Source organism: Anoplophora glabripennis, unplaced genomic scaffold, assembly GCF_000390285.2.
Source record: "Anoplophora glabripennis isolate ALB-LARVAE unplaced genomic scaffold, Agla_2.0 scaffold1363, whole genome shotgun sequence".
Taxonomy (NCBI): Eukaryota; Metazoa; Arthropoda; class Insecta; order Coleoptera; family Cerambycidae; genus Anoplophora; species Anoplophora glabripennis.
Genome location: NW_019417465.1, coordinates 5,496 through 21,473, shown reverse-complemented (window position 1 = coordinate 21,473; position 15,978 = coordinate 5,496).

Sequence of the window (15,978 nt, the reverse complement as noted above, 5' to 3'; positions counted from 1 at the left end):
ATAATTTCAAGAAAGGCTATTTCCCTCATCTATTAAACACAGCAGCCAACGCGAATTATGTGGGCCCCCTACCTGCCGCTAATTACTATGACCCCGATAACATGAAGCCGGAAGATCGCTCCAAGTTCCTCGCTGGCATGAGGAACATAAAAACGACGAGTTTAACATGCAGCGCGACCTCGTCGAATATTGCATAGTTCTTCGAACAGCTGATGGAAACGGGAAACGTCTGCCCGTACACGGAAACTTGCACCATAGCCTCTGCTAAAGTAAGGTATAAGGTGTACAGGCGCAACTGCCTCAAGCCAAACACCATCGGCATCATCCTCAAAGGCGGCTACAGATGGCGTGACAATCAGTTCAAGATTGTGTGGGAGGAATACCAGCGACAAATAAACATCCAACGCGCCGCTAAACAACAAGAAGCTCGAGTCGCGGGTGTAAAAGTCGATGGGTAAGCCGCAGAGATCTCATCAGGTGTTTGAGTTCCACGGTTGCCGCGCGTGTTACAAGCATAATTCAGATCAACCTCCTTACAAGAATCCATCAGAAACCTTAAATTTACGATATGAAGCAACTACATTTCACGTCATTTCAAAGAGGAAATTGCTGAAAGTTTAGCTATAAATAATATATGCAATATGGACCAGCTATGCAATTACTTAAACCGAATAACTAGACGTACAAATAGAAATAATGATGATCAATGTGACAATTATAGTAATAATAATTCTAGAAATTTTAATAACAATTATAATCGATCAAATTTAAGAAATAGAAATTTTCGAGCAAACAACAATCAACCACAACAAAATTACAGACCCTACAACAATACAAATACACAAAATACACAATATAACAGACACCAAAACCCTAACTATAACGAAAACAGAGATAGAAACTATAATTACAACAATAGAAACAATTTCAATTACAATCAAAACAACACTAACAGAAACAATTATCAGAACAATACACAAAATTGTAATAACAATAATAGAAACAATGGTCAAAATGTACAAAATTTTAACAATCAACAAAATTTTAATCATAATCAAAGAAATTTTAGACATGTAAATTTTAATAGGGTAGAAAGACAGCATACTAGTCGGAGTGTAGAGAGAGATAACAGAAGTAGGGAAAATTAACGAAAGATCACAGAGGAAATTCAAGTAATAATGACAATATCAGGAATATAACAATAACCAAATAAATGACAACTCCCAAAACAATAACAATCATCAAAATTTTCAGTAAAAAGCAATCCAAATGATGACCCTAAAATTTGCACATTTGGACATCCCAGAGAATTTATTTTTGTAGATAATAATAAAAATGAAATTTTTGAACAATCACAAGTTAAATTAGTTTTTATCAAAATTCAGCATCAAAATTTTAATAAAATTGCTTTAATTAACACTGGATCAGAAATATCTTTAATTAATGAAAATTTAGTCAAAAAGTTCCAAGATTTATCTAAACACATAATTAAAATACCACAGGTAACTTTAATAGGAGCTAACAACAAGAAATTGTATACATCAAATAAAATATTGAACATAAATTTCACTATAAATAATAAATAAATAAAACAGCTTTTAATGGTACAAAATTTAGAATATGAGATTATTATAGGTTCAGATCAACTTTCAAAACATAAAATTGTAATTGACTATGAAAAAAATAAAATAAAATTTTATATGTGGATAAATTTTGAAAATGTAGAACAAGAATTTGGGGATATGGTATTAGCTAACGTAAAGAGGGTAGGAAAAATAACATGTAGGAGTATGAATGAAAATGAAGATTTAAATAATTGTAATAAAAAAGTTAATTCAGAAAGAAACACGGAAGGCTAATAATTATATCCACAAAATCGAAGTAAATGATATACAAAATTTTAAGGCAAAAACATATCCCATACCATACAGTTACAAGAATCAAGTCAGAAATGAAATCCAACATCTATTAAAAGAAAATATTATTGAACGAAGTAATATCTCATTTATTAACCCATTAGTAGTTGTGAAAAAGAAAGATGGTGATATAAGGTTGTGTTTAGATGCTAGAAATATAAATAAGTATACAATACCACAATATGAATCTCCTATGGCAATTGATGCAATTCTAGGCCGAATTACAAAGCCAAATACTGGTAAATCAAGGGGTATTTTCAACATAATACACTTGTACAAATATAATATTTAACACCCACACAAAAGAAGTTATTGTTTATTTTTTTAAAACAAAGGGGGGAAATTGTGAAATACACAAAATTTCAGAGCAAAGTATAGAGCTAAACATCTACACATATCAAGGAAAAATTAAAAATAAAAATAATTATCAACTCCAATACTCGAGTTATGTTAAATGTTAAATTTTAAAATTAAATCAAATTAAATAAAAACTAAAGATAATACACTAGATGGATAATAAAGAATTAAAATTCAGTCATTAGATAATAATTTGTAAGGTGTAAAAGATAAAATTTTGTATAGAAAACTAATATAATTTAAAATGATCCGAACAAATGTCAAATTTAATAAACTTTTGTAAATATAAAATATTAAAAATAAGATATAATATAAAATTAGCATGAAAAGGTAGTTAGTAGGGTAAGTTGGAGAGTTGAAAATTTTCCCCCCACCACTTTCCCCGCTTACAAACCGGTTTTCAACCAACTAGAGGCGAGGAAGTCCACGCTAACCAATAATAGGTTGGAGAGTTGAAAATTTACCTCCCACCAACAGACTAAGAAACCTAGGATACGAAGTCATAGAAATGTGGGAATATGACTTCCGAAAAGCGATAAAGGACAACAGAGAAATTAATCTTTACACTGAAAAGCACCCGTTACTTCTAAATACACCATTAAATCCACAGGATGCTTTTTATGCTGGCAGAACGGGTAACACCTCCGAAGACTACAAGTGCGGCCCAGGGGAGAAAATCAAATACGTCGACGTCTGCTTCCTTTACCCTGGGTTTGTAAATACGGCAAGTTCCCCGTAGGACACCCCAAGGTGTATCTGGGCGAGGAATGTCCTATAAATCTTGGAAATGTAAACGGGGTTATTTAATGTAAGATCCTCCCGCCCCAGAATTTCTACCACCCGGTGCTTCCGGTCAAGATAAATAATAAGCTCATGTTTGTTCTCTGCCGCGCCTGCGGAGAAAAAATGGATAAGGGCGAGTGCCAGCATAGCATCGAGGAGCGTGCGCTATCAGGTACATGGGTGGTGGACGAGGTACTTAAAACCGTTGAAATGGGGTACAAGTTAATTACTGTGTACGATATCTGAAGCTACGACGTTCAGCAGTACGATAAGACTACAAAGACCGGAGGATCGTTCACGGGATGATGATCAAGTTTATCTCGGTGAAACAGCAAGCGTCCGAGTCGCCCGCGCACTACTCTAGTCAGACAGACAGACATGGAGCGTTATATTGAGCAGTTCCTCGAGAGGGAAGACGTCAGACTGGAGTTTGCGGAGATCTTGGAGAACCCCGGGCTAAGATCTCTCGCAAAACTCATCTTGAAAAGCTTTTGGGGGAAGTTGAGATAGAGGAAGGAACCAGCCCAAAACATCTATCGTGAGAAACCCCGCAGAATTCTTCGGCATGCTTGCCAACCAACCGGCATTTACGTTAACTCGGCGCTCGCTATCAACGAAGACATTTTCGTCGTCAATTGGGAGCACAAAGAGGAGGCCTACGACCCGCTCACCATCGTAAATGTCGTCATCGCAGCGTACGTCACCACTCGAGCCTGTATAGTTACCTGGAATATCTGGGTGACCGAGTGCTGTATTATGATACGGACTCTGTCATTTATGTAGCCAGAGACGGAGACTACGACGTACCCACAGGAGAGTTCGTAGGCGATATGACAGACGAGTTGGAAGGGTACGGACCCGAAAGTCACATAACCGAGTTTGTCAGCGGAGGGCCTATGAACTACGCATACAAGGTCTTCTCCACCAAGGATAACTGTTGTAGACCTGAATGCTACTAGGAAATGAACTGAACAAAATCGCGTCTTAAGCTTTTATACCACTTTTACATTTATATCAAGCCGCGAACCAATTAGAATCTAGTATTTAGATCTTTATGAAGTCGCGGACCAATCAGAATTAAGCATCGAAACCCTCAGTTTATTTTTGAATATGAATTCATTAAAATATGAAAATATTCAGAACCCGTGCTGAACGTACAGGAGGCTGGATACGCTGAGGTCAGGTATGTGTACTTCTATAATCAGAGTTTTGGATACTAAAATGATCTTTTTTTGTATTCGTGCCTTTGCAGCGTTACTCTCAATTTTGTACATATTTCTGTTTTTATGCTATGTGGTGTTGTTATTTGTTGCCTGAGTCCTCCCCAAGGGGTTGAGGTTGTTCCTAAGGTTTCATGTAATCTGCCCTATTTAGCTCAATAGCTACTAAATTCTAACGTCTACCTTTGTATCAGCTGAAATGGTTGTTTATACTTATTCAGAAACATCGTACCTCTTCAAGGGGGTCGAGGTTGTTCGTAGAGGCGGTTTCCCATTCCACCTTCTTAGCTAATAGTCTTTCTTTCTTTCTGTATCCTTGCTGAAACAATGCGCCCGCCCATTTTTTTGTCGTCCGTTGAAAGATTTCATACTTGCCTTAAGGCTTGGTTTCCTCGAACAGTCCGTCGCGGTGAACGGACAGTCCGTCCACCGTAGCGATCTAACGACTTTTTTAAACATACTTATTTTAGTGGAGATGGTTTGTTAGATTCCGCTCACGTACGCGGTTTTGCAGTGCCCAACTGACCTCTCCGCCAGAAACTGTGGAGTTGGATTACAGCGGTTTCGCACGACTGAACTGATTTGTGTTTTGAGTGATTAATAATTAAAAATATGAGTGAAAAATTTTCTGTAGAAGACGATGAAACCCTAAAAGACTAGGTGAGACAACATCCACCACTATATACCGTCAGCGGAAAAAGTTACAAAGACTTGATGGTGAAAAACAACATATGGAAGAAAATAGGGGAAATAATGAGAAAAAGCGGTAAGAATAATTCTTTATTATTAACTACAAATAATTATATTTATAAATAAAACGAGTACTAATTTAGACAACCACCATAATGAAAATTCCATTTTAATTTTTATTTTAACGTGTTAAAACACAGGACACAGGGTGTTTCGTTTATATGTGAACGACCTATAACCAAAATAAAAATAACGAAAAAAGCGGTAAGAATAATTCTTTATTAACTACAAATAATTATATTCATAAACAAAAAGAGTACTAATTTAGACAACCAACATAATGAAAATTCCATTTTAATTTTTATTTTAACGTGTTAAAACACAGGGCACAAGGTGTTCATTTTATATGTGAATGACCTAACCAATCTAGATGTCTATATGTAATGTTTTTTAAATATTTACTGAGGGTTACTTAAATAAATACACAGGGTGTTCTCTGTAAAATTACCCCCTCCTCCTATAGCTCTGTTATTATTGACATCATATTTTACGCAGGATGATTAATATACCTGTGACAATCCCGTTTAATTACGCGTAGTATAGAAATGGCTGGACCAAACATGTAACATGTATACATTTTTGGATTCAAAAGGAGGTGCAGATTTAAAAAATGTAAAAATATATAGGGTGTTCCATTAAAAAATCCAAAGTTTATTTTATCACTAATTTATTAAACACCCTGTATAGAATGTAATACTGTCATAAACGAAAATATAGATTGGATTATACAACTTTTATTCAAAACAATTTTTTTCTTCAATAATAAAAGAACACTCGGCACATTGCATAATAATTATAATAATTATTCCATTCTTTGAACCGTTTGATTTTGCCATGGTAATGATCTTTGTGGGCTAATAAAATAGGTTCTAAAGGTATCCCTAACCAAGGCAGCCTCCGTAGATGATCTTCTGGTGGATGTTGAAGCTAATGGTATAAGATTATATGTTGGCAAGTTTGAGTTGTCTGAGTTTTCGTTCGGATAGGGGATCTTTGAATTTCTAAGCATATTATGTAAGATACATGCCGAAATTTTTAAGTCAGCGATAGCAGTAGGGTTAATAGCAATTGGTGTAAAAAAAAACTCGGAAATACTGGCATAATAACCAAAAGCATTTTCTGATGTTCGTCTTCCCCTGCTAAGTATATAATTGAACACATATTTTGATTGATCATGCATGGAATCTCTTTGCGAGTAGGGTTTCATTATATTCTTTGTCAAGGAAAATGCGCTATCCCCCAACAGAAGGTAGTGAAGTTTGAGTTCCTGGAAGAATCATTGGTGCTGGAATGTTGAAATTGCCAGCAGCGATCTGCTTATTTGTCGAATATACCCGCATCTCCTTCTCGCCCATAGCAACCGACATCTATTGCCATGAATCTATATCGTGCATCAATAATTTCTAGCAGTACGATTGAGTGATACTGCTTATAATTATAATAAAGCGATCCAGCCTGCTTCGGGCAACGTATTCTGACATGTTCCCCATCAATAGAGCCACAACAATTAGAAAGTTCCATAAATCACTGTAATCTTGGCAGCTTGCTTTCATACGGTCTTCGGTGAGCTTCGGTATATAAACATGGAACATTCGATTTCTAATGCTTCGAAGAACTTCCCTAACAGAAAGACTAATCGAGCTGTGGTGTTGACGGTACTGAAATGCCAGTGACCTGAATCATTGCCCAGTTGCTAAGTACCTAAAAAATATATATTTTTTTTTAATTTCAGAAAAGGCGTGCCAAGTACGTTGGAAAAACATTCGTGATTACTACCAAAAAAAGAAGCGAGGAGCAAAGAAAGGAATGACAACGGGCTCGGCCACTAACAGCGGTAATGGTGACAGTTTTAGCAATAAATACAAGCACTTGAGCTTTCTGGACAATACTTCACTTGTAGAAAGACAGTATAACAATCAATATATCTTTGCAAAATATTTGACGGTAGCTTTGTTTCAGATCAATAAGTAGCATCAATGAAGACAGTCTATGTTCTAACCAGGAAATACTATTGGAATCTGAATCACATGATATATGTGATGATATCGAAGAATGACAAGAGACAGGAGGTTCCCAAGTGGCTTCTGCTACTGAGATTATTTCTACTACCGAAGCTGCTGAAGAACCTGGTACAAGTATTCTAGCAAACCATTTCGGACCGAAATCACCATCCTCGAGGAAACCAAGGCTTTATATTCAATCAATTTCAAGTCCGTCGTTATGGCCTTATACAAAATAATCCTCCGTCGGCGGTTTTTAAATCATGTTTTCCTTTTATATTCTCCATGTAGTTTTGAAGCTCGTTTTGATTTATTATTTAATATTAGATTTGCGAATGCTTACGAGCAATTATCCTAATTCTTTCAATTTTTACAAATTTATAAATAATATTTTCCCTGAACCGTACTTTTACATCTAGGTCGGTTATAGCATTTAAAATACTTAAAATTTCTTCCCTTCCTTAAATACAAAATTGATTTCGTGGCTTTCATAATACCTTTTACGTAACAGTCATCGTATTCCTCGTTTTTTAGAAGCGTGTTGAATGTTTTTATCTAAACCAATAATTTTCCGTAAAGCAAAACCGCTGTGGTCAGTTGTTAAACTGTCTGTTAAAAATGGACAGAAAGGCTAATGTTTGGATCTCATGATCCCAGCACTCATTTTTATCTATTAAATGTTGCTTACATTTGAAGATCTAAGCCCTCATTGGGATCGACGTACAGAGCCTTTTATTTTATGTTATAGGACACATAGCAGTGGGCACTTTGGACCACTTCAAGGTCACCACCGGGCTGCCGCCATCCGAAGCTAGCACTAGGTCTCCAGCAGCAGCTCCATGGTCACGCTGAAGAAGTGTCAGTGGGGTGCGGGGGTGGGGGATCTGGATTGCAGAAGAAGAAGCCGGGGTCCGTCATCGGCAATGACCACCAGGAGGCCGGCATCGAGGTGCGTGACGTCAGAGGCGGCACCAGGTGTGTGCATGAGCAGCGGCTGGGGGCAGCGGGGTGCAGGCGCATGGGGCGGAAGCGGGGTGCCGGCGTGTGGGGTAGCAGCGGGATGCCTGCGTCATAGGGGGGAGCAGGCGGCCGGATACGGCCTACGAAGCCAGCAGCGGGCTGCGGGGGGCGGCGGCGGCAGCGGTGACGGCCTCTTGGTATCAATCTTTTTGTTATAAGGTAGAAAATATAAGAAACGAGCGCGCGCGTGGGTTTAAGATAACAACATGATGATGTAACTTTCCTGGAATATGGTCACAGCTGTGTATGACTAATACCAGATAAGATGTTTTAATATAAACAAAAGCGGAGGCTTCAGATAAAAATCGACTAAAAGTACACATGACAAAAAATATTATTTAAAAAATAAATCCCATGTCAAATCAACACATATGAGTTGTCCAGTTTTAGCGTTTGCTTTAATACTCTCTTGGATGCATAAAAAGTTTTATTTTCTAATGTAAACAAACGTATTTTCCCGGCTTCATATGAGAACGTGACTATAAAGTAAACAAATTTTGATATCATTATTATCCCATAAAATAATATTACGCTGACAATCGAATATTTACGTATAAAATATGAGTTGGGTGAGGTTAGTTTATGCTATTATTAGAGTATCCATATACAGGGTATCCACCGAAAGGTATGTTTTAAATGGATTTTACATTTGAATTATTTGAAAAAATAATAGCAGCTATTTTTTTGTTGTAGAGGTTGGCATGACTCACGTTCTTGGAAAACAATGATGACGTCATCACCATTTCCGACCCAGATGTTGTTTTTATCAGTTATGTAAACAAATGTATGATTTATTACCTTTTTCTTGGAATTTTGTCTGGTTTTTAAGCAGTTATGTAAACAAACTTCAAAGGCGGTATGCGCCATAATTTTTTCTTGGAAATTGATATATAGATGTATTTCTTGGAATATACGTGACCAAAGCGTTGTTTATATTACCGTTATGTAAACAAATATATGATTTATTACCCTTTTCTTGGAATTTTGTCTAGCTTTTAAACAAGTTTCAACCTATAACTGTGGTCCTAGCGTGGGAACTTGTAGATAAACGGGTGATGAAATATTTCATAATGTTGCTTAATGTTGTGCAATGGCTTTATCTGTCCGGCGTTTCAGAGGCTTTTGATGCAAAACTGGATATAACCGGAAATAACCGGTTATAACCGGAAATAGCCGAACGCGTCGACTATAAAAGCCTGCGAACTCGTGAAAACGTCTCATTTGCTTTCGAAATTTGTTCGAGTGCACGTGATTTTGTTTGCTTTTCAAAGTCGTGTTAAACTTTTTTTAATTGAAATACAAAATGTCAGTTGCCGAGACCGTGTGTGATNCGTCTTGAGGGATACTCGAGGTGGTATGGGTAACTCGTGTAGCCGCGGACCTCAGCCTGTCCGGCACTGTGGCGTCGTCGTGCCGCGTACTTCCACGAGCTACCACCTTCGGCTCCTCAGAATCTCCACGGAGCATCGAGATAGCGTTTGGGGGGGGGGGGACGAGGTCTCGTCCAGCTCAGTCTTGATCATAGAATCACGATCTGATTTATTAGTTGTACCTTCGAGGGCACCAATCCTCGTAGCACTGAATTTCGCGTCGCCGGGATACATCTTACCCCGTACGACAGTGTCAGAGCAAGCTCTTTTGCTCAGAAAGTCTTGTAGAAACACTGATTCTACTGAAAGGAGGGTCTCTCGAGGGAGCCCTGACGTGCATATTATAGCTTTGGACTTGTAGGTCGCAAAGATAATGCCTCGTAGGGGTATGACGAGAAAGGTTGCCTCGACGAGTGACCGCCTAGAGGTTTGACGAGGAAAATAGCCTAGGATTTGCAGAACTCGATGGAGTCTGAATTATAGGACTCGTAGGAGCCTATGTGTACCGCTGTTCTGAGGTGCGGGTCTCTTGATGGAGCCGGCACAATCGGAAACAGGGTCTTCGTCGGAGTTGGTCAGCCCCCGACGGTACGCAGCGCAGGTCTCAAAAGGAGCCTGGAGTTTACCGCTGTTTCGATGCAGGGGGCTATCGAACAGGGTCTTCGTCGGAGATGCTCAGTCTCGGACGGTATCGCAAGTCTCAAAAGGAGCCTGGAGTTTACAACTGTTTCGATGCAGGGGGCTTTCGAACAGGGTCTCCACCTCAGGTTGGGCTACCTCGGGCGGTAGTCTCGTGAAGCGAGTAGTGGTTGTTAAGCACTATAATTTACCTCGTAAGGATTCCGTCGAGGATATGGCAGCCTTGACGGAATCTCGTGAAGCGAGGCTGTGAGCTTGAGCTCCAGAAGTTCTTGAGTTTGTTGTCAGGGTTTTCAGAATTAAATCGTGGAAGATATGTTAAAAGATTTATTAGATAGTAAAACGGACAATAAGTGTTCTTAATTAACATATACAAGACATTTACCATAGAATATCGTTTGTTACAATTTGCTCTGTGTCGATCATTCGCGCTATGCACTCCCACTAATGAACTGCAGATGCCGGAAGTCGACGTTCGATCGCTTTCCTCAGATCTCCATGCTTTTGGCGGAACGCTCATGAATCGTCCGCCAAAATCTCCACCAAAAAGCACCCGTCGTCGACGTCGGATCTCGTTCCCCTCTGGCCTCTCCGGATAGTTGATGTCGGCATCTGGGATTTTGGAGTTTTCTCCCATTTTGAGAAAACTACCCTCGGTCTCGGCTTAGGCTACCGATCATCGCATCCAACCGCCAGAGCGGTTGGATGGTTGGTCCATCAAGAGACCCGCACCTCAGAACAGCGGTACACATAGGCTCCTACGAGTCCTATAATTCAGACTCCATCGAGTTCTGCAAATCCTAGGCTATTTTCCTCGTCAAACCTCTAGGCGGTCACTCGTCGAGGCAACCTTTCTCGTCATACCCCTACGAGGCATTATCTTTGCGACCTACAAGTCCAAAGCTATAATATGCACGTCAGGGCTCCCTCGAGAGACCCTCCTTTCAGTAGAATCAGTGTTTCTACAAGACTTTCTGAGCAAAAGAGCTTGCTCTGACACTGTCGTACGGGGTAAGATGTATCCCGGCGACGCGAAATTCAGTGCTACGAGGATTGGTGCCCTCGAAGGTACAACTAATAAATCAGATCGTGATTCTATGATCAAGACTGAGCTGGACGAGACCTCGTCCCCCCCCCCCCAAACGCTATCTCGATGCTCCGTGGAGATTCTGAGGAGCCGAAGGTGGTAGCTCGTGGAAGTACGCGGCACGACGACGCCACAGTGCCGGACAGGCTGAGGTCCGCGGCTACACGAGTTACCCATACCACCTCGAGTATCCCTCAAGACGTGCCCAGGGAGACGAGTAGCACTCACGAAGTGGGTCACCCACAGTTACTCGGGACAAGGTTATACCTCCGTACCAACTGGTAGGGTCCGGGGAATCCCATGAGCCCGACCACGGTTCGCCCCGATGTCGGGTGTCCCGGAACGTGGAGCCGTTGGCACCGGCGATCCAGTACAATCAGTATTTCTACGAAATGGTACTCAGCGGGAGCAATGCGCATCTCGTTCGGGTGCCATACCATGCAAAAACCCTTTAGTCGACTATGTCGTAGGTGACGTGGCCGGCTCTTTTCATCTAAGCAATTCTGGTACATCGCCCGTCCGCTCTCATGATTTCCCCCGAACATTCGATCACTGCCTAAGTGATCCATATCTAGAAAGTCTAATCCGATACTGCGCTCGACGTGGGGCTCGAACATCATCGTCGAGATCTCTCCCACGAGCTCGCGTCCTAGACACCACGTCTGTAGGACATATCCACCACAGGCCACAATCCTTTGAGAATCTAGCACGACCAGGTTACCGAATCTTATCAAAATTCACATTTATTAGACACAACCAATCCAAACGATCTTAGGTTACGACATGGCGCCCAACCTGGAGCTCGATTCGAACTTCCGTTGTCTTCACCACGGACCCATGTCGCGCCATTATTCCATGGCTAGAAATTGGCCTCAATGATTTGGGATCGAGGGGGATTATCTCTCTTTATCCTGCCTCATCTCGTGTAGGCCTGGACAGCCTTCGTAGGTGGACCACATCCGTCGTCTACCCCGACCGCAAATGCGGCCGGTGTAGGCGCTTTGTAGGACCTCCTTTTGTCCTGGCTGGGCCCCGCCGGCTAGGGCCCTTTCTTTTGGCGCTGTTCTTGCTTCGCCGGCTCGTCTGTGTAAACCTCGGGGGTGGTGTCATGTTTATGGTTGGGTAGGGTAGTGCGGCTATGCAGCCTGGGATGCGCTTCGCTAAGGTGGCCGTTAGGCTAGCGCGGGAAGGGAGTGGTAAGGAGGGTATGGGGTGTGTGCGTGTGCGCGTGCGCGTGGGCGTGCGCGTGTGTATGTGTGTTAATGAACCTTTTTTTATTTGCGGGATTTCATTTATATTTTAGTAGTGAACTTATTTTATTTTGCTCCCGCTGTATTATAATTGTTTGGCGCACCGCGATTTTGCACACGGCCCACGAAGTCGCCGTTTCAACGGCTGAAGCTGCACACGGCACTACCAGCCGTTCTGTATAAAAGCAACGAGGTCACCTACACCAGGCAGTGCTTAGTAAGTCTTTCCACGGCACTCAACCCTCCTCTGGGTGTCCTAACCAGAGCGTTTAGCAGGTCTCTTCCGCGGCGCTCAAGGTGAGGTGCACATCTGGACTCCGACTCCGGGTACTTAGCAGGTCTTTCCGCGGTACCTAACGTCTACCTCGCGGCCGACTCCGGGTGTTTAGCAGGTCTTTCCGCGACACTCGGCGTTGTCACCGTCAGGACATCCGTATTGCCTTCGTGACAATAGGTATCCCGATGTTTTTGTTATTTATATGAGTAGGGCATTATTGTTAATATTATATGTGTTTATAGACTGCAATTTTATTTTGGAAAATAAAAGTTTTATTGATACCAAGTCTTGTAATATTCCCGAACCTTGGAAAACACTTCTCCACCGAGTGAACCCGGACTGTGACTGTACTAGTTCGGCGTCTGAGACCGAACCTCGAAAGAACATCACATAATTTTGGCACCCGAGCAGGGACCGGAATAACGACAAGAGCAAAACAGAGACCATAGTATCAACAACTGCGAGAGGAGAGATAAAGGAGAAGAGATCCAGAAGTTCTTGAGTTTGTTGTCAGGGTTTTCAGAATTAAATCGTGGAAGATATGTTAAAAGATTTATTAGATAGTAAAACGGACAATAAGTGTTCTTAATTAACATATACAAGACATTTACCATAGAATATCGTTTGTTACAATTTGCTCTGTGTCGATCATTCGCGCTATGCACTCCCACTAATGAACTGCAGATGCCGGAAGTCGACGTTCGATCGCTTTCCTCAGATCTCCATGCTTTTGGCGGAACGCTCATGAATCGTCCGCCAAAATCTCCACCAAAAAGCACCCGTCGTCGACGTCGGATCTCGTTCCCCTCTGGCCTCTCCGGATAGTTGATGTCGGCATCTGGGATTTTGGAGTTTTCTCCCATTTTGAGAAAACTACCCTCGGTCTCGGCTTAGGCTACCGATCATCGCATCCAACCGCCAGAGCGGTGGGACCCTCGGAAGACGGTCTTTTCGGCTCAAAGACGGGGAAATTGGAAAGTGTGGTGAAATTTTCCCCGTCTTCGTAAAATTGCTTACGGAGGTTTTTGTACTACATGGATCTGGTTCAGAAGTGGACTGGTGATGCACGGCACGAAGTAGTACCGTGGTTGGAGGGTTCGGCCAAGATCGCGCGGATACTTCCGGCGGTAGCTAAGAAGACGTAGAATCTTATTATGGATTAGCTGGCCGTTAGTAGTCGCACGATTCGGCTCGAATTTGGATATAATAACCACCTAGGGATACTCTAGTGTGGTTTTGAGGTTCGGCCAAGATCGAATGAGCGGAACGGCTGAAAACGCGGAAAACGTAAAATCCGCGTTTCCCCGTATAACGGCGTCATTGCTCATCCGATTTGGACGAAATTTTAGGAGGATAATGCCAGCGACTTGAGGAGTGCTGCATTCAATTTTGACACTGAGCTTTTGAGTTATTGACGATAGCGTCCTTGGACCAATTTGAAAGATGAGTAAAAAGTAAATGGTTGTTTCGAAATATCGCCCTGAAGCGTGCCGGGGTTTGTCTGCAGGTTGCGAGGGTCGCTGCAGTGAATACTGAGCGCAGGGATGGCAGACCCAGGCGAGATCAGCCGCGATGCGGGTGACATTGGAAACATCGGTGAAATTGGTCTTTAGACTTCGGAGGCGCTATCGCCGGAGGGATCGATGTTATTTCATGGGGCGACGTCCGCACTGGGATGCAGAATTGCGGAAATCGTTCTCGGACGGTATCGAGTTCGATGTCGAAAAAGATACCGTGGCGGCTTTTTTGATTTGCCCGGCCGACGGCGATTAATTTTGAAACCGTGGCGGGTTTTCTGTTTGGATTGGAAAGGAAGGCTAATTTGACTGTTTCGCCTCCATCCCAGTCTGATGGCCTCAGGCATATCCGTAGATACAAGACGACGTCTAGGAATATACTGAGTGTTCTGAAATCCTGAAGCTCGCTCGAAGGGTGAAATACGACAATCTCCATTTTATCCAAACTGACTTTCTAATGCTGTTAAGGTATTTTAAAATCATTTTAAATCTATCTTCACTGGAAACAAATCGGTGAATACAGGAAATGTAATTTCCTCTAAAATACTCTTGAATTTTGTTTTAAATAAATATAGATAAAAAAACTTGTAAAATAACTTATGACACTAAAATGACTATTTGAAAAAATGAGATAAAACAAGTTAATAATTAATCGACGATTATTTAATTTGAATGTGTTCTAATTTTCGTGAAGTTCAGAATTACCTATGAACCACAGACTTCTAATATAAAATAGACTGTGCTAGTCATTCATAAATAGCTCTTTGTTTACTTAACAACAATACTTGAGGGTGAAGAGAAAGGGGATCAGGAGAGGGGATAATAATGTCGAAGAATGCTGCAATATTTTCAATTAACCACAGGCGTATCACATAATTTATGTTTGGGATTAAATAGAACCTAAATTCTTGTTAAAGGCTGGAATTTTCGTACAATTACATAATTTTTACACTATATTGATTATGAAATATATTACTGAAAAATCATAGGTATTAATTTCAATTTTTCCAGTTAGGTACAAAAATACATATTTACCGTATATTTTATTGATTACAAGACCAATGTTTTTTTGTCATATTTTGGTGTATGTATTCACGGTGCGTTTTATATTCGTTGACATCTTACTAGGTTAAAGCCATTCTTTATTTTATGTCTAATTTAGAAAAATAAAAGTGCATCTTATAATCGATGAAATACAGCAGTATATTCTCGAATCAATTCAACGAGCAACTCATTTGCATTTCCTTAAAACGGCAATAGGCCTCATGCAGAAAAAAATATTTTAATAGTTTTTGTATCTACACTGAATACTACAAACAATGTGTAAAGGTTTTGTTATAATAATTTATTTTTAAAAAGTTATTGGATATTAAAGATTTAATCGGTTCGTTTCGCGCGCAAACGCCATGGACTGGGATGTCGATACGTTGACTGGTTCTTAAAAGTGTGGAGTGGTGTCAATAAATTACGATACCTTATCCTTATACAGGGTGTCCGGTAAGTACCTCCTAATCTCTCTGGAGTGTATAGGGGAGGTCAAAATAAAACTAGTCCTTCCTATAATTTTTTTTCCTAATGTGCCCCCTAACGGAGTTATGGGGGGTCAAAGGGGTACCTAGAAATTAACCTTTAGGGTTATAACTTTGAAACCACCCTGTATATTTTAATAAAATTTTCGTACGTTGTATTACACATGGAGCTCTACGATTTGATGCTAAAATCAACTTTTTGCTATTATCAGGTGTCCAGAAACGGACTGGCCCTATCACAATTTTTCTCAAAATTTTGACAG